This window comes from Chlorocebus sabaeus, chromosome 1 (genome assembly GCF_047675955.1).
Source record: "Chlorocebus sabaeus isolate Y175 chromosome 1, mChlSab1.0.hap1, whole genome shotgun sequence".
Taxonomy (NCBI): domain Eukaryota; kingdom Metazoa; phylum Chordata; class Mammalia; order Primates; family Cercopithecidae; genus Chlorocebus; species Chlorocebus sabaeus.
Window position 1 is genome coordinate 84,311,003 of NC_132904.1, and position 14,134 is coordinate 84,325,136.

At 38.0% G+C, this 14,134-nt stretch overlaps 1 long non-coding RNA gene across 1 annotated transcript; it reads right to left on the reverse strand.

Annotated features, from left to right (window-relative positions):
• Positions 1-4,777: 4,777 nt before the first annotated feature.
• Positions 4,778-5,833, reverse strand: LOC140710574 (uncharacterized). The gene is made up of 2 exons (XR_012091996.1): positions 5,329-5,833; positions 4,778-4,950 (listed from the first exon to the last, which is right to left on the reverse strand). It is a non-coding gene; the product is annotated as an uncharacterized lncRNA (long non-coding RNA).
• Positions 5,834-14,134: the final 8,301 nt, after the last annotated feature.

Genomic DNA, 14,134 nt, shown 5'->3' on the forward strand with positions numbered 1-14,134 from the left:
CTGCCTCTGAGGGAGTTTACCTTAGGTGCCGGCTCCAAGCTGCAACTAACTGCTCACCATAAAATTAAAGTCTTATTTTGCCTATGATTAGAGACAATTAACCTGTATGTAATAGATTGTATCTGTCTAGAAATATAATTGGCGAGATTTCTTTCTGTTTTGTAATCTCTTTAGTGGACTGTCTGTGACCCACATCGCAGTCTGGTTTAATGCTTGATTATTAATATGACTTCATTCATTTTTGCATTTTGTGAAGATGATCATTCTGGGTTAGCAGGATATTTTACTTTTAATTATTTCCCCAACAGCAATAATGGGGGCAAGAATTGGACAGTCTGTTACTGACTGTGTGTAGGTAAAATGATTCTCATTACAACTGTTGAAGGACAGCAGAGTCAAAGTGGATGATGGCTTGATTTGTATCTGAGAGTTCATGATATATAGTAACAGGTATTCATTGCATCTCTTAAAATGGAATTAAAACTGTTTGATGGTGTAAAAGCAGGAATTGCATTTTAGGTAGAAGAGACACAGTTCTGAGAGTCTAAATCTCTTGAGTACCTTTCCCTCTGTGGGAGCCAAGGTCCTAAAGGTTTGCTGAAAAAATACTGACATGATGCAGGAGAAAAAGCATACACATCTATTTAATGTGTATGCATGGGAACCTTCAGAATAAAGACCAAAAGATACAGGGGGAATTGTGAATTTTTATGCTTAGGTTCAAGAAAGCATGGACAGCCATGTGGAAGCATGGTTGGACAAAGAGGGTGTGATCTAATGTTAATAGACAGAGTGGGGAAACTCAGCAAGGCCTGTCTGTCTGGATTCCTCTTGGCCTCTCTGAGCATATGTTCCTTCTTTCTGGGTATGGGGCAGGACCCTCTCTAGAATGGGGGTTTTATGACCTGCAATCAAACAAGGTAGGTCAGATAATTTCCTTATGGCCAGTTTTTACGAAGAAAGGTAGAAGAAAACTTAGAGCAATATTTTTAGGTTTTACGACTAGCTTTGGGAAAAAGGAGTTCCACTTTCTATGATCTGCCTTAGGGATGAGGGATTCTAGTTTCTATAGCTGCTTTGGGGTAGAATGGGACTGACAGACAGAAGGCCAGAAGAAGGTCAGAGATAAACTTTTGCATCTGAGATTTTCATTTTGGGATTTTGTTTTCCGAGCCTCAACATCTCAAACTGGCAAGAATAGTGGTCTGTCTGGTTCTCAAAGTCACTGATGGTGGCCTGTGGAAAGCAAGCCTGAGCAACCTACCCTTGCCACCCAGGAACCCTGCCTCTGAGGGCCTGGACACAATCATATGTCCTGGCTCACTGATTTTGCCCAAGGGGATTATAGCCCAGAGCAGTAGGACTATCTATGAAACTGGTACTTCTTCTCCAGAGGATTCCCACAAGTGTTTGTTTGTTTCCTCAAACAGTTATTAAACATCCTGCGGTACCAGGGTCAGCACTAGGTACTGATGGTATATGCTAGATAAAGCTCAGGTCTTACTCTCGATGAGCTCCTAGTTTCTTGAGGAAGAAAAGCCTACCAATGATTATGGCAGAGGGTGGGAAGTGCCATTATGACTTCTGCACAAAAAATGGTGAAAGTTCTGAGGGAAACTGATAGCCTGGGGAAGGGTCAGGAAAGCCTTCTAAAAGGGAGGACAGCTGAGCCCTGTCTTGAAGCTGGAAATCCAATCTCTTTAGCCTTGACTCTCACATTTCTTCTCTGTGGACTGGCTGGTTCCTAAGATCTAAACTTTCCAAATCTCAGCTTATGCAACCTCCACGAGGATCCCTTCAATGGCCCTGCAAAGCTAGGATAGGTGATGCTTTTGTGTGTCTCATGAAGCCCTGCCAGTCAGCCTCACAATACACTGTGAGCTCCTTTAGGGCAGAGACATTTTTGTACTCACCTCTGTATCTTCTGCACCTAGCATGGTGCCTGGCATACAGGTAGTAAGTACTTAATACATACCTGTGAAATGACTGAATGTTAGGTGAAAAGCAGTTATTGAGGTGTATGAAAGAGGAGGTTTGGGAGGAAAGGGACATTATTGACATTATCAGTAGAGGGAACAGCATGAACATATGAAGGCAAAAAGCAGTTAAGTATTCTGTGTAATGAGTGACAAACACTTCCAAGTTGCCAGAGCACACACTGGAAGGGAGAAAGTGGCAGGAGATACAACTGGGAAATTAAGCAGAGAATGTGCTTCAGTTTAATGGTAAATGGAGTCAAGTGCCCTCCTCCATTGAACTCTGTTTCCTTTTGGCAGTTTCTGGGAGGATTGCCCATCAAAATTGACATCTACTTAATGTGTACATGGTACAGATGAGTCTCCCATGTGACCCACAGAGATGGAATATTTCCATAAGTGGAATTAGAAAACAAATATGTTGGTCTTAAGTGCAGCCCATTGTGAACCTCTGGGGGACCTTCCCCAGAAAGAGAGTATTCATCTCAGAGGTAATCCTCATGCAAATTGGATTCAGGAATTTGGCATAACATGCAACCACAAATATATAATTAGCACCTAATATGTTGCAGAATGTCTGACAAGACCCTGCTTGGCTAATAGGAGTTTTCAGCACAATTGTGTTTATGGACAAGGTCCATGATACGCAGACACTAAATCATTTACAGCTTAGTGTCTATGTATCCCAATCTAACCCAGTTTTAAGACTTAGTACAATATAATCTTTAGGGGGACAAGAGCTGACCTCAGTAATGATATTGGGAGGAACCATGGAAATCAGGCAGGGTGGTGCATTGAGATAGATCTGGATGTGGTGTCAGAGGATCTGAATTCTGTTCCTTGCTCTGTCTGAAATGAGTTCTGTGTTCACTGACAAGTCATATACCTCTCTGACCCCCACATGCCTTATCACAAAACAAGTTTTTACTGAGTTGTTTTGAGAATAAAATGAGATCGTGAGTGTGGAACTCTGAAATAATAAACAATTTTGGCATTTTCTTCTTACTAATAAAAATCAGTGCTGAAACGGATGAAGCAGTCACTATGAGAGTACCCCAGTGCTGGGGGAAATAAGGGACACCGAGAAATAAAGCTTCCTATTCCCACCTTCAAAATTTTGTTCTGTTTTACTTTGACAGTAAAGACAAAACCAACATGTACATATAATAGAGAACAATTAAGCACTCACATTTAATGAAATCTGAGTTCAAATAACACAGTAATTATTGACAGATGGAGTTGCTAAGGAAGGCTGCAAGCTGAATGAGTTTACCTTTTCTTTTTTCCTCCCTTTTCTTATCTTTCTCTATTGTCACTTTCAGAAAAAAACCATCACAAGTCTCCACACTTATTCATCATAAAAACTCTCAGCAAACCAGGACTAGAAGGGAACTTCCTTAATCCGACAAAATTTACTTATGGAAAAACCTACAACCAATGTAATATTTAATGGTTACATTCAAGGCTGTCTGATCTCACACATTAATTCAATACTCTACTGGAGGCTGTGACAATCCAGTGAGGCATGAAAGGTTAATAAATGTCATTAAGTTTGGGAACAAATGTGCAGCTCTCTCTTATTGCAGGAAACATTATTTTCTGTAGAAAATGCTAAGGAAACTACAAAGAAATTAATAGAACTAAAAGGTGAGTGTATCAAGGTTGCAAGATACAAAGTCAATATACAAAATTAATTGTAGTTTTGTATATTAGCAGAAAATTTCAAAAATAATAAAAATATTTACAGTATCTTCAAAAGATAAGCATAGAACACTTAGGTATAAATTCAATAAAATATGCTCAATACCCGTACCGTTAAAACTACTGAAGATTGCTAAAAGAAATTAAGAAGACCTGAATAAATGCAAGATATACTATGTTCATGAGTTGGAAGACTCAATAGAAAATTATCTTCCGATTATATAAAATTATAGAATAAGCCAAAGTAGTCTAGAATTGAAAAAATTCAGGACACTCTAGAGGAACAGAATTACTGATTGATCAAGGAATGGGCAGATATATGCATTTACCAAAACTCATTAAGTTTTATATCTAATAATTTTATGTTTCACTGAATGTAAATGTTATCTAAGGAAAGAATATAAATCATATTGATCATCTGTCTATGTCTCTGTCTCTCTATCCATACATTTGTGTGGTTGTGTTTTAAATATACATATATTTTTTAGATATTAATCATTGAGAGGGTCTAAAAGCTATGACACACTAGTAGCAATGAGCACATTTTAAGCCCAGATTTTGATTTCTAAATGTCATTCTCTGGTATAAAGAACTAAATCTCCTTGGAGAAACGAATGACCCCAGAGCTGAGGCAGAGGAACTATGAGCTGATTTTGGGACATTTTATTTTTCTAGAAAGTAAGGACTACACACACAAACACACACACACACGCACACACATTCATAATAAAGCAAATGATCAAATGTACATACATGGTAAATCTGGGTAAAAGTTACATAAGATTTTCTTGTACTTTTCTTGCAATTTTTGTGTAAATTTGAAATTATATTACAGTGAAAATTATCAAAACAGTTGAGGGATAATTAGAAGTCAGAATAATGGTTACATCTTTAAGGAAGAAGAGACAGAAAGAGGCTGTGGGGAAAGGGCGTATAGGAGCATATGAAGACTTCTGAGGTGCTTGGAAATTTTTATTACTTAATCTCAGTATTAAACACATGGTTATCTTATAATTATTACTGACACTCTCAATTTATACCTATTTCTGTAGATATGATTACCTTCATAAAACAAAAAGAGACACCAATGGGACAGTAAGTTAGCATCCAAGATGACAGTATTTATTTGTGGTGAAGTCAAGGCTAAAGCCCAAATCCATCAAGTCTATTTCTCTATCAGGTGATAATATTGGCAATGATAACAAAGTTCATATGCAGTTAGCCGGAGAACTCCAAATCCTAACCTCAACCATCCATCTTTCTCTACGTGGTCCTAAAGTGAAACACATACACAGAAAAATGCCCTGTTGACTGAGAAGGCAAAACTTTAATGCTGACCAGATTCTTGATCCCTAAATGAGTAAGCTAGGCTAAGTGTAGACTTTTTCTAGACTAGAGACAGGCAGGTCTGACAAACACGGCAAGTTAAGTGGTCTTCTCCATCCAAGTCTCCCTAACTATACCAAAGTTTTGGATTGTGTGTGATCTTAATGATGACAAAAAGTTTTCACCAGAACTCCCCAGTTGGCAAGAGGAACCAAAAGTCTCCGTCTGTCTAGGCTTATTTATATTCTGCTAAAATTTTTTTCATTCTTAGTAAAAGCTGCCCAATTAGGGTTCTTGCCCTTAACCAAGTAAAAATGATACTTACACTTGAGAATGGAGTAGAAAGTGAGTTGTGAGCTTGTCGTGGCCAGTAGACAGTATCATTTGTTTTTATTTATAAGCTATCCTAGTTACCAACAATGAGACCACAGAGGCAGGTATACAACTAGAGATTCACCAGTAGTGTAAATATGAAAAACTTGACAAATTAGAGTCTGTGGTATCTCATGAATAAGTCCAATCATAACATTTCTTTGTCTGCTTTCTTATTATGTGACTATAAAAAGATGTCAACAGTGCATTTAAATTTTCCTGCAGAGAGGAAATATGCAGATCACAATGAAGGTAAGAATATGCTCACGACCATATGTTTGTTCTCACAAAAATATGTGCCAATATAAGAAATGTTCCATTTTGAAGTTTTTGGCACCATGTGGTGGTGGTGGGTTGAAACTTCCGTGGTGGGTTCTTTTGTTGTTTTTTTCTCCTTTCATATTATATCTTTACATTTTTCAATCTAAAGGTTTCTTTACTACCACCTCCTCCGTTACCTCCTCCCTGCTCCCCGCTCCCTGCTCCCCAACCTTGATCTTTTGTACTAAGCACATTCCAAACAATGTCATATTTCATATACTTAGAGACAAAGGAAATGGTTGCTTAGCAACAAGGTCCTGGTAAAAATTTTAAGCATTCTTTTACTTTTACTTTCCATTTAGGGCAATGCTCAGGAAGCTGGTTTCAAGGAGATCCAGGACTACAAGAGAAAGTCTTCAAAAAATGTCTATGTAAAACAGAGTGAGGAGGAGGAGGACAATAATTAAGGGTTTGTTGTCACAATGCAAGAAGCATTCTCAGTAACAATGAGAATGGAGAGAAAGGATTGGAGAGACTTGGTCTAGGGTGGGACAGAGAGCTTCACCTTTCCATTTTCTATCTGGTTCCTCTGACTTCTCCAAAACTTAACGTGGGATTCAAATCAATTAGCTGAGAATGAAAGGCACAAAGGGAAGCCGACCCACACTGTGTCAGCCACTCAAAGTGATCTTGTTTTGAGGGTTTTAGGTATAGACTGGGAGTGGCAGAAACTGAAAGCTTATTTTGTCTGTGATAAGATCTCCTTAAAATATCTATCTTGGGCCGGGCGCGGTGGCTCAAGCCTGTAATCCCAGCACTTTGGGAGGCCGAGATGGGCGGATCACGAGGTCAGGAGATCGAGACCATCCTGGCTGACACGGTGAAACCCCGTCTCTACTAAAAAATATGAAAAAAAAACTAGCCGGGCGAGGTGGCGGGCGCCTGTAGTCCCAGCTACTCGGGAGGCTGAGGCAGGAGAATGGCGTGAACCCGGGAGGCGGAGCTTGCAGTGAGCTGAGATCCGGCCACTGCACTCCAGCCTGGGTGGCAGAGCAAGACTCCGTCTCAAAAAAAAAAAAAAAAAAAAAAAAAAAAAAAAAAAAAAAAAAAAAATATCTATCTCACCTCTATAGGATGACTATTATTATATTTCAACTGATTTTCTATCAGGGACATTTTCCCACGTTATTAAATATTACATGAAAATATAGTTTTTGAGAAACTTATGCTATGGGTGTTGCAGGACTGACTTACCTATCCCTAATTGTACGTTCAGTTTATTCTGAGAAATTTGCTTCTCTTGATGTTACTTCTATTAATGTTACTTCTATGAATTTATTCTTCTACAACTCTCAGAAAATTTCCATAGAAGAGGCAGCTAATAGCAGAATTGATAGATCTGAAAAAGTCTTTTGTTTCCAACTTTTAAAATATTCTTGATATACATAGGCTAATTGCTTCCAGAAAAGTTGTACTAATACACAAATGAATATTTTCTGATTTGGTGGGAAATAACATGATGATTTATTTGGATATTATTTGGTTACTAGTAAGATTATATACGTATTTGTTTAGAGTCCATTTATTTTTTAATGAAGTTTCTGATCATGTTATTGCCCATTTAGTTTCCATTTGAGCATTGTCTTTTTGTTGATTTATAAAGCTAATTACACAAGCACACATACACATGCACACTCAGGAAGTATTCTTTATATGATGACAAATGAAGTAAGAAGGTGGAGTCACACAAGAGGAGGAACTAATATAAAGGATATATATTTGTGGTCATATTTGTTGAAAATGTTTTTCTCAATTTGTTATTTGCTTTTTTATAGCTTTTATTCCATTTTATTTTTGATGTACGGATGTTTTGTGTGTTTTTATAGCAGACTAAAGAGCACAGTAGTTGAAGAACAGAGACTCTAGGCTCTCTGTGATGCATTTGGCTCTTGGCTCTGACATCTCTGTGATGTGTGATTTTCATCAAATTACTTTAACCTTTTCCTGCCTTAATTTTCTTCTCTATAAGATGGGCATCTTAATAGCTTATGGGGGATGGTGAGATTTCATCAAATTAAGACCTACAGGAAGCATACAGAATGATGCCTGGCACACCACCAATGATGCCTGGCACAACACACCAAACGCTCAATAAGTTAGAGTAGCCAGCATCATGTAGCAAATATACCGATCTATTCCGTTGTGATTTCTCCCATAGCTTTTATGTTCAGAAAGTCCAAATCTCTAAAAAATACTATAAAGTGTCTGTTAATCTCTTGTCTTATTTTCTTCATAATCTACTTATTTATTTAGTTTATTTCTTTAATGAACTAGGATTAATGTTGGTCTGTGGTAAGAAGTGAGTTAACTTAATTTTTCCCCAAAATGTAATTTTTTTTTTTTTGTCAATTCAACTTCCACTTATCATTTGTTTGTTTAATTCCTTTATCATTTACAAGATTTTACATACCCTTGGATCTGTTTCTGAATTATCTGTTCTATTCTGTTGTTTTGCCTTTTGATTTCTATTCTAGTGGCATATTGGAAAAAATTAGTACAAGTTTTAATATTTAGTAGGTGAATTCTGATCTCATCATTTTTAAGATTCTCTTAGGTATTTTTAACTGTGAAATAGTTCAGGTGGTTACTTGAATCATTTTAATATACTAAAAATATTATTGAGATTTTTGAATAGGATTATTCTTATCTATTAATTGATTTAGGGAGAGTGACAGTTTTGAAATAGTTTTTAAAAATTTAATTTTTTCTTTGCAAAATCCTCACTTATATCTCCCAATGGATTTTTTTAGTGTTTTCATAAAGCTTCCTACACATTTCTCGATATTATTAAAAGTTAATAGTTTTTGCTAATTGTAAAATAATTTTCTTTCTTTGTATATCTAACTAGAGGTAGGAGGAAACAAGTTACAGTCAAAGTTCTCAACTCAATCTGAGTTTTCTTCACTTACAGTGCCTTTGTGTGTTATTTTTGCAAGATGTTTGGATTCTGAATCAGGGAACACTTGCCAAATATCATTTAAACTTGAAATGGGGATACTCTTTCTAAAAAGTTATTTTTACTAATTAAACACATTTTTATTCTGTCTCAACTACATGATAGGCTTGCTTGTGAAGATAGAAATGATTCCTGCTCTACAGAGCTTACATGAGAGAATTGATTTAATGACAGCTGTGGTAAATATTAGGGAGAATGGCTGGTGCACAAGTTGAGGGTCTAACTTGGGATCCAGCCTCACGTAAGGTTAGAGCAGGTCTTCTCTAGGAAGATTTGACATTCGAAGTGAGTTCTGAGGGATTAATAGGAATTAACCAGGCAACCTGTGGATGTTCCTGACAGAGCAGTTGTCAGAACGCAGGATGTTGAAGGAATCAAGACAGGGCCTTTGCAGCTGTAATGCAAAAGTGGGGAGTGAGGAGGGATGTGGCATTGGGTGCGACAAGTCATTGGTGAGAGGGTCATAATAGGGTTTTTATCTTTAAAAGGAAAACAAAAGTCACCTTGAAGAAGGTTAAAAATAGAGAAACTATCAAAGTATCTAGTACCAGGTATATATACTTTTTTTTTTTTCCTTGGAAACTGGGATACTTCCCATGGTTATTTTGCCACGGTTCTTGAAGAAATAGTTCTGTGATAGTCAACTTTCTTTAGCCTAGAGGGAGGAAAGTCTAACTTCTCCAGATTTCTTGAAAGAGGAGTTTGTTGCTAATCAAAGCCCAACCAGGCTGGTATCTGCTGCGAGATGGAAAAGTATTGCAGGTACTACTGACTTACAGCTCTGTTTGCTGTTGTCTGGTCAGTACTATCAGGAGCAAATCACGGCTCCCTTTGTAAAAGTGGCTGTGATACTCAGTTCTTTCTGGAAGTTCAAGGGTGATGAATCCCAAAAGGGCTTATAGAATGTCAAATCGCCAGCACAGCCTGAAGGACAGCACATTCTCTAATTGAGGCAAGATAATTAGTTAGGGTAAGGTTTCCCAACTTTGGCTTTTCCGGCCAACTAATTCTTTATTGTGGGAGGCTGTCCTGTGCATTGAAGGATGTTGACCAGCAGCAGGTCTGGCCTATACCCACTAGATGGCAGTAGCACCCTCGCCTGGTTGTGGCAACCGACGGTTGTCCCCTGGGAGCAAAATCATCATGGGCTGAGAAACACTGAGTTGCAGATATTATAAAAGTTCTTTCTTTCACAATTAAAACTATTATATTCATTTTTTGCCATTAATTCACTTACACACTGTAACATTAACAAATTAGATTTCTAATTATCAAGGCTAACTCTCCTACAGTGTACAAAGCACTGCCATATGTGTCTGCTATCCATTTACTTATGCAAACATTTATTAAACACCTGCTTTACGTAGGTACTATCCTAGTTGCTAGGGTTACAATCAAATGAGACAGTATTGCAATATCTGCCCCTAAGCTACAGGGGGAGATAAAAACATGAGTATATCATAGGGGTCTGATAGAAGTCTACTGAGAGGTGAAAGGAAGAAGCATGGTTAGAATCTTAGGGGTGGAGCTCCCCGGAAATACAAAGCCGAAGTGAAGCTTGGTGTGGAAACCTGAAACACAGCCAAGTATTTTTCAGACTGATAGATTTGGGAAGTGGTCAGGAAGCTTAAGACTTGCAACCATATATATATATACACACACACACATATACATACACATATACATACTTTTTTTCTGGGGCAGGGGACAGAGTCTCATTTTGTTGTTCAGCCTGGAGTGCAATGGCGCCATCTCGGCTCACTGCAACTTCCGCCTCCCGGGTTCAAGTGACTCTCCTGCCTCAGCCTCCGGAGTAGCCGGGATTACAAGTACACGCCAACGCGCCTGGCTAGTTTTTGTATTTTTAGTAGAGATGGGGTTTCACCATGTTGGCCAGGCTACTCTAGAACTCCTGGGCTCCAGTGATCCACCAGCCTTGGACTCCCAAAGTGTTGGGATTACAGGTGTGAGCCACTGTGCCCTGCCACAGCATATTTTATAGACATGTATTATAATCATCTCTGTTTCAAGGATGAGAAAGCTGAAAGGTTAAACATTTAGCTTAGAGTCACTTAGCAAATACCAAAGTTAACCTGTCAATTTAACTATTCCCTGGTTTAACAATGTTTGTCTTTTCCAGTGAAACTTAGTAGTAGAATAAGAAAAACTCAGGGAATACTCTTAACAAATAATTTTAAAAGACAACCTCCAATGATAAAAAAAAAGATTGCTTCCTTATATTTGTGTATTTCAAAAGGCACATTCACAGACATTATCTTTTGTGATTCTTCTACAAACCCTACCGGTTAGAAAGGGGATGCATTAACATCTCTGCTCCATGGAAAGAAAGAGCACTCTCAGGGAGTGTGTTTAGGTATAGTGCTCACAAGGCATGCTTGCCTTTCTCAGCATGGATATATAGTTCCCAGAGGGCAATGTAATGGTTCCTTGTATTTTAGCTTGTCATTGTATTTTAGCACCAGGGTACTGCCATCATTTTCCTATCCTTGAAAGCAGTTCAATTTCTGCATTTAGAACAGAAATTATAGTGTCTCAAAGCTGAATTTAAAAGAGCAATTTACTGCTGTCCCCATGAAGAAACAGAACCAATCAATGTAATAAAAAAAATTTAAGATCATTCTGTACTTCCAGTTGCTCTTGCAGTCATGTGACTCATAGGGAGCAGCAAACTGCCTGTCATTATGGAATATTTAGAAAGCAGAACAGTGTTTGGTCTTAGGTAGGTATGCAAGAAATTCACGCTGGTTAGATGAATGGATGGAAAAGTGAGTGGAAGGATGGGAAGGAGGATGGAAGGTTGGTTGCCTCCAGGAATGACAGACAGTGACCTGTTTCTCAGCATCCTGCCCCTTATTGCTTTCCTGTTTTCTGTCAAAAACAAGTTCCTTGTTATTGATTTCAAAGGGTTTCTAATTCCATTTATTACCTGAAAGAAGGACAAAAGCAGGTGGAAAATGCTGAAGTGAACATTTTAGTTTAGAAATCTTCTTCCAGAGAGAGAGGTGCTCAAAACCCAATGTGTTTGCCATGGATACTGTAATGATCAGACTCACACTTGGCCTCTCCTGCTTCCTCTCTGCCAGGTTCAGTGGGTTAATCACTAAGTCCCATCACATCTCCCTCTAGGGAGGTATTTCAAAACTGTCCCTTAATTTCCCTGTCTGTTCTTGTGTTTGCTCAAACTCTTATCACCTCATCTCTGGCCTAAGTGTCTCAACTAGTCTATTTTTTCCATGTCTTTCCATTTTATCTTGCAGTATATTCAAACTAAAATTAAAAAACTGATTTTGTTTATTCTTATGTCCTCCAAAGTTTTCAATGGCTGTTCACAATAAAGGCTAAATTTCTCATTCTACCAACCAGACCTTCCATAACGCGGTTCTTCATATTAATTTCTGCATAAACACAATTCAAAGCTGAATGGTCTCTTCACTTTACCAAGAACAGGTTTTCACATCATGATATCACATCCACCACTTATTCTTATGTACAGTATTTATTGAGAACCTATTATGTACACTATAAGCCAGACCGTGAGCATCAGAAAAAGACAGAATATGAAAAGACAAACTCCTGTCCTCAGGGAGCTCAGTTTCCCAGAATCTACAGATAAGCTCTTTTATTAGAGAGGAAATGTGCTGCAGCTGGATAAGAACAAGATACTGGAGGAGCTCAACAGAGGGCACCCCCAGACTAAATTGAGTGCTTTCTTCCTTGGAACAACTCTGTATCTCTAGCTCAGTACTTCCTGTATTATCATTTTACGTCTATCCTGTTTTGCAATTATTGATTAACCCTGAAGTAAAAGATGGAGTCTTATTTAACGTTGACTCTTAAAAGCCCAGTTCAGTGCCAGATCAACACCCATCAGCACATATAATAGTGAGCAGTTGCTGGTTACTTACTTTATGAGAAGTGCCATGCTAAATGCTTATGTGCATTTTCCCAATTGATTTCCACAATGCAGTGGGTATTATTAATGTATTATTAATAATATCTCTATTTTACATGGTGATATAAAATACCTTGACCAACAACTATTAAGTGGAAGAGCTAGGATTAGAAATCAGGTCAATGTGATGCCAAAAATTGAATTCCTTCTATGAACATATAAATCATTTCTCTTTCTCTGTGGGTATATTCTCTTTCCCTAGAACTTCATAAAGCCTTGGAAGAAGTCAGGCACATTCAAAATTTATTTTTGCTTTAAAATGACATTTGTGCAAGCTTAATTGATAGAAATGAAAATTAGTTATTTCAGAGAAGCCACAAGCTCCAGGCACATGCAGGGTGTTTGGACAGATAAGTGTGATGAGTACTGTATGTTGATGTTGAAAGGGTTGGGAATGGAGCCCACACAGTTATGTAAAGGGAATCACATTATGTGTTTGGTTTCATGTGACTGATAAAATAATGGAACCAGAGGAAGGAGATAGTTCCTTTTCGAAGGGCTTCACCAAATTTCCTTCTTTCCCCCACTAGCCAATCAAGCTGCCTCTCTTTGTCCTCTGCTGAGAGGTGACTTTTCATTCTTCTCCAGGTGCAAGGCATCAAAGAAATGGAATCATAGGAGAGGAAGCTTGCCCGTGTAGAGGGAGAATGAGCTGCACTGGATTTGGCAGGATTTGGTGGTTGTTTCATGTTGGCTAATGTAATAAGTTAAGGGAATGGGAATTATGCTAATGAACAATACTAGTCAGTTGCCTCATTCCTTTTCCCTCAACTGAATAAATCCTTGGGCTCAGGAAAGGTTTTGTAGCCTTGAGGGCTTTTTAAATCCTCTTATGATCCTGGCTCAGCTGAAGTAAACCTTGAAGATACACCCAGGTCAGAGCTTTTCGGAGGAAGGAGCTATGATAAAGTGGAAAGAACATGGAATTTGACTACAGGAAGTTCAGGTTCTGACTGTGGCTTGGCCTCTTACCAGCTATGAGAACCTTCCTGAGATTTAGCTTATTGTTTGTAAATGGAGATAAAATACCTGCAAAGGGGTTTTGAAGATTAAAAACAATTTTACTTGTGAAGGAGTCTAAAACATGAGAGACATTTCATATGTTTTCTTGTTTAAATGTCCAAGGTGAAGACTTGTTCCACCCTCATTCCTGCCCCAGTGGATTTTAGTGAAAACTGGTCTTTGCTGATTCATTGGAATAAGTGATTAGGACTAAGACCCAAAACTAAATAGTTGTGTAAGAAAGGCCCAAACCATAAATGTATAAATTATCTCCAGCTTCTTTCCTTGGGCACTAAAATAAATTCTGGCATTTCCTGCTCTTCTGAGATTTACTTGGTCAAATCCCCCTTTATAGGTTTGCAGATCTCCTGGGATTGACCAAATATTTAACATTTTTTCTCTTTCTCTCATAACTCTATAATTGTTATCTATTGTACTTATTTAACATACACTAAGAACTGAAATCTTGTCTCAAACTAATAAAGGATATATAATGTATTAACAGAT